Genomic DNA, 5437 nt, shown 5'->3' with positions numbered 1-5437 from the left:
TCGGTGACTCGAGCTCTGACCTTCCTTCCTCGTTACGATCGACTTCCCTCTCTCCGTATCTGTCGTCGATGCTCGTCGACGACAGCGTGGCCGAGACACGCGCGTGCCGTTCGATGCTCGAAGTGGAACGATCGATCGATCGAACGAACGAACGAAACGGGACGGATGATTTCTGTCGGTCACGGGATTAATGGGGCGAAACAGCCTGTTTATCAGCCGCTTCCTCTCCCCGGCGAAAGTTCTGGTAGGAGGAAAGGGATGTTTGTTTATCGGATGGCACGGCTGGGATCGGGTTATGGGTGTTTATAAATAAATTGACGCTGAACTTGGAGACGGATCGTGATGAGCCGAGTCGCTGTGGCGTTGGGGTGGGTCAGGATGCATGATCGATCGTCCGACACGACGGTGGTTTCATGGTGGAAGGATTTGTTATATGATACGAGGGCTGAATATGAATGTGAGCATCGGTGATGTTCAGAGTGAACGAGAGATAGAGGGAGTGCGAAATAGAGATACGTTACGGTGTATCGGTGTTGGGGTACCTAGTATAGGCATTAAAATATGGTAATGGAAATGGTAGATTGCCAGTGTAGCTAGTCGGTCGCTATCGAACCTTTGTATTCCATCGGTATCAGCAATAGCGACAGTAACAGTGCGATAATTATTTTGTTGCCTTGCGAAAGAGATAATCGATCAAAGAAACGATTAAATCGTAGGAAGATCGAATAGTGGAGAATACCGAACTTGAAGATTCCACGAGATTCACGAAGTATTGATAAATCGATAAGACGAACCGTTGATACGTAATCCTTTGTGATAAATATTTATGCATATTAAGGAAGTATGTATCGAGTCCACAAGTTGCATTTCAAGATGAAAAGTCGTGATGCAAACCGTCGAAAAAGAACAAGGATATATTTAAAGGAGGATAATCCGAGGACGCCCTGTGCGTCAGTTACAAATTACATGCGAGCGTTTCCTTGAACTAGGCGCGAAGTCCGATTTCTGCCGCCAGTGTGTAACAAATATAAATCAGCGGAACTAACGCGAAAGATTGTTTAACTTAAGTAATACTTCTTCTAAGAAAAATCATAATCGTCGAAGAAATACCGAGAACCATAGTGACAATGCTAATAACTACAGATTTTCGTGCATAATTCATGATTTCTAGAATGTAATGGAAACAGAAAAAAAACATAATGACAGTTTGTATATTTTGATACATTTATATTACATATCTTCTGTATATTCTTATTTTCTCGAATTCCCATAAATGCATAAACAGCTGTAGTTTATAATACCGGTTTACCAACTATTTTTTGTTTTTTCGTTTAATATACGTTTTAATGTAAAACTAAGGGAATTAGATATTAGAAATGAGAATTTGAGGTTGATGTGACATTGTATTAAGCCGAGAAGGACGGAAGGTTGACCATCTATCGCTATTGTTACAATGTTGAGTCCGGCCATAGAGAAGCAGCTTCAAAGAAGCACGTAGCACGTTGCAACATTTGTATGCAATGACCGTGTCGTCGTGAAAAGGAACGAGCGTCGTGTTTTCCTCCACAGTTTGGTAGTTCTGCACTTTGAGTACGGCTAATGGAAACGTGTACATCGAAGGAATATACACCTGCCTTGCGAAGACTCAATAATTGAATTTACTAATACAAACTAGTTTCGAACACGAAGCTGATTGGTTTTTTGTTACATGTTTACTCGTTTATGGATCGACAAAGTACGTATATTGTTTTTATTCTATGCATGCATTCGAATAAATCCGCTCTATCTTATATCTTTATATTTACATACTTACATTTTCCTTTCTTAGAAGAATTTTTCAAGCTTTTATCATTTGGACGTGTTTTCAATACGAAACTATGCCATCTTGTACTTACAATTTGTTCCTTTTTGTTTATTACTGATCTCAGCAAGTACGATGGTAGTATATTAATTATTTGCGTATTTGTTCGTGGAGCTTCATATAATCGCGTAATTTCCCATGTATAGCAAAGACTCTACTAGTTAAATATTTTTTCTGACCGCTTCGATCGTCGTCTAATACTTTTGTAAATAATAACGTTAGCGACAAGTTGATGACACGTCTTCAAATTGCAGATTATAGGTAGACATTCTTCTACAAATTTAGTTGTTTCGACCACTCGCGAGAAAGCGCGTCAACGGGAGTCGTAAATTCCCGTTACGATTAGATAATCGACGCCACGAAATGATCGATCCCCTGATTTCTGTTACGATAATAAGGATGGTTCGATCGAGGTTACACTGAGTTAACAGGTATAAATTAATGTTTATTTCAACAACTTTGTAAAGAAGGTAATTACATTGACGCGTATGTACAAGTTAAGTAGGTGATTGATTTAAGGATAGAAGCCCGATAATGACACGTTGACTATTCTAACGATAAAGAATAAGTAAATCAAAGCGACGATGCTGTGTCGGAGGAAAGCTAGCGGTGGGTGTGTCTAACGCAAGGGACCATCGGATTTGTTGATGACAATTTTGGTTAGGAAAGCGAGGGCAATAGACGTTGTTTCTGATTGGATAAAAGAAGGTTGGTGGACTAGGAAGGGTCTTAGCCGCCCTCGATAGAAAGTTGCTAGTGGGAAGTGTCATACGTAAGAAAAACTAACTTTCCCGTGTCTTCCCGTAGTAAACAATAAGCTTTAGAAACGATTCGGTAAAGAGATGTTTGTTCGATCTGAAGGACCTTAGCTAGCAAAGTCCTGAGATTTATAATGGGTCCTTAGGACTATCGAGGGGACGCAGTAAGGATGAGGGGACATCTGGTTCCCACCTTGCCCGTGGAGTGTGACCTGGTCTAGGTAGAGTGTCGCCCGACGTAACATAGTATTTTACGTTAAATAGAATTATCAGGTGTTTAATTTTGCAAAACTTACAGTAAGTTAGAGCTCTACCTGCTCGAAATTCGCCATCACGCGCTCGCCATGAGTTGTATCGTAAAATTCTAACCGAGCCCCGAGTGGTTCGCGGTTGACGGCTTAGCAGGAATTTTATCTGAAGTCGGTAGAGGTCTCCTCCTTTCAGCGAGAGACTTGGAACGCGACTTCTTAGTTTTATCTTCGTGAATAACGATTGGGCGCTTCTTCCAAAATTGTTCATCCTCCTTATGACGTCTTGCTCCACGAAGAACGCCAATTACGGAAATGTAGAAGATGATAAGACAGTAAGAGTCATAAGAAGGACACGAACATTTTTACAGTTATGTTTCCTCAAATAAATCCCCGGTAAATCTTCGGTTTACTCTATCTAAATCCTAGGTTTCTTTAAACAAACGTTGTATTTGCCTCTTAGAATAAAAGCTTACGTAGAAATGTTTAAACGATAAGTTATTTTCTTTCCAATAACCAGTCAAACGATTTCTCCTATGCATTCCTTCCCCTCTTCTTTTTTCATGAAAGTTCGATAATCACGTGCGTAGTTATCATTCTTTTACGTGCTTGATTTCATAGAATGTTCCATTTGTACATGCGTTCAGTAAAGAGCAAAAGTCTTAGTCCACAGATATCGAACAGAAATATCTTGCTTTCCTTAATAAATCTTTTACGAATAAATTTCACTAGACATTTTGTTCAAATTTATCGTGATCGATGAATCCAAATGTTTTTTTGTAAAATTTTTACATATAGGAATTGTACGATAAATATAATACGACATTAAAATAGTAATAAAAAGCGATAGACAATGTATAATAATAATAAAAGACGAAGTAAATGAAAACAAACAAATGGAATTTGTTAATAAGAGTCATAAAAACTAACAGGACACGCTCTGTTGAAGATTAATCGAAAGTTGTTTAAAACTCGAGAAGATTCGATAAGAGAAACAGTATCTCCATAATTCTGATAACGTTGATAATCGTTGTCGAACAGAGAAACGATTCGTCGATCGCCCGTTGTTCGCCAAGAGGGGGAAACTCTTACTTCCTACACGTTCACGTACGATTCCCCTGTCATTAACCTGTTGTATTATTAGTGTGGCCAGTGCCAAGCCGATGTGCTTCGGGCGTGTTTCCGGCTGCCAATGAATTTCACGATTTCCCTTTCTAAGCTGCGAGTCGAATGATTCCTAATCCAGGAATAACGGCTATCTGTAGTGAAATTCATAGCAGCGTCGATCAATTCTGTTATTCGCTGATCGTGCGAGAGATCGCGTGAGCGCACGATCGTTTAGCTGTAATTAAAGCGGCGCGGTGCTTTACGATGGATGTCTCGCGAATAAACGTGCTCGTACGTTCCACAGATTTTAGTCTTTTACTTTTTAGGAACTGGAAATGTCAGGAGAAATTTTCTGGAATTGGACAACACTCTGCTAATAATTTCACTTTCGAATACCTTTGGAATATTTTATAGCATCGGGTTTGTAAAATTCCTTATGTAACTTTCCATACGAATTTCCTATGATTACGAATTATTAAAATAGAAATTTTTAATTTTTCAATCTCCAAGTTTACAATTTTTTCAGGTTCCGTAAAAATTTACCATAATAACGTTTTAACTTATTTTTACGTGTTTCTGCAATATAATTGCATTGCCATTTTAAAGCATCTTTTACAAACATTTTCAGAAATCCCACGCTGTTCTTATCCCAAATTACAATTGATACGGTCGTACAACCGCGATTTGCAACTTTCTCCATCGTTGGATGATATAAACGTATATGAGATATTATGTTATTACCGAAGAATTTGATATTAAAGATTTTTGCCCTACTGATTCTATGACCCAGAGACGTTACGTTGGCAAGTGAAATTAATATGCTTGACGAGAGTAGTATGCTAATAGAAATCGCGAATAGTATGCGTTAGCTGTTCAAAATGAAAGTTGTTTTACAAGTTTGCTTGCGTTTTTTTCAAGTAATTAAAAGAATTCTTCGACACGTGCTTCGCGTTGTTATGTATTCATCGATAAATCTTTCTTGCGCATCTATCAAATGTTATTACTTATCGGCCCAGAAAGCCTGTAATTTTATTCCATTAATACCTAATCCTACCATTTTTCTTACGGTTAGTCTTCTTCGGTTTCGAATTTCTTGGAAACCTTCTTCCAGGGAGATTTCGTTAGATGAACGATTCTGGAATCTTTGCTTCAGCGAGCAGCTTATCCAGCCATTAAGCATCGAGCAACCCTTGAAACTAAATCAACAGCTCGACCACGAGATTACTTGGTTCTGGGAAATCGTTAAACAAAAAGCGAATGGAAATGGATGGTCGATAGATGGGCAGGATGGTCGTGTTGGACATGTTTATTGAAACTTCGATTAGCTTAATGAGAAAGCTTCGTTCGTTTCAGTATAATAAGCTGCAATAATAACGTCAGTAGAAGATTAAAATCATTACAGTTTATCAAGTTTTTGCTATTTCTTCAGTTTTATCGATAGCGTTGCATGATTAAAGCATTTA

General features: G+C 38.6%; 1 long non-coding RNA gene across 4 annotated transcripts; it reads left to right on the top strand.

Moving 5' to 3' along the window:
- The first annotated feature begins 145 nt into the window (after nt 1-145).
- On the top strand, nt 146-3642 carry LOC117236369. Of its 4 annotated transcripts, none has more exons than XR_004493844.1 (4): nt 146-1735; nt 2116-2292; nt 2367-2569; nt 2669-3642. It is a non-coding gene; the product is annotated as an uncharacterized LOC117236369 (long non-coding RNA). The 4 variants fall into 4 exon arrangements; XR_004493846.1 differs by having other exon boundaries at nt 2367-2840; nt 2918-3642; XR_004493845.1 differs by having other exon boundaries at nt 2386-3642.
- The last annotated feature ends 1795 nt before the right edge of the window (nt 3643-5437 follow it).

The sequence above is a fragment of the Bombus vosnesenskii genome, unplaced genomic scaffold, assembly GCF_011952255.1.
Source record: "Bombus vosnesenskii isolate JDL3184/JDL3185 unplaced genomic scaffold, Bvos_JDL3184-5_v1.1 scf7180000013348, whole genome shotgun sequence".
Taxonomy (NCBI): Eukaryota; Metazoa; Arthropoda; class Insecta; order Hymenoptera; family Apidae; genus Bombus; species Bombus vosnesenskii.
This window is presented reverse-complemented; position numbering and strand designations above follow the sequence as displayed.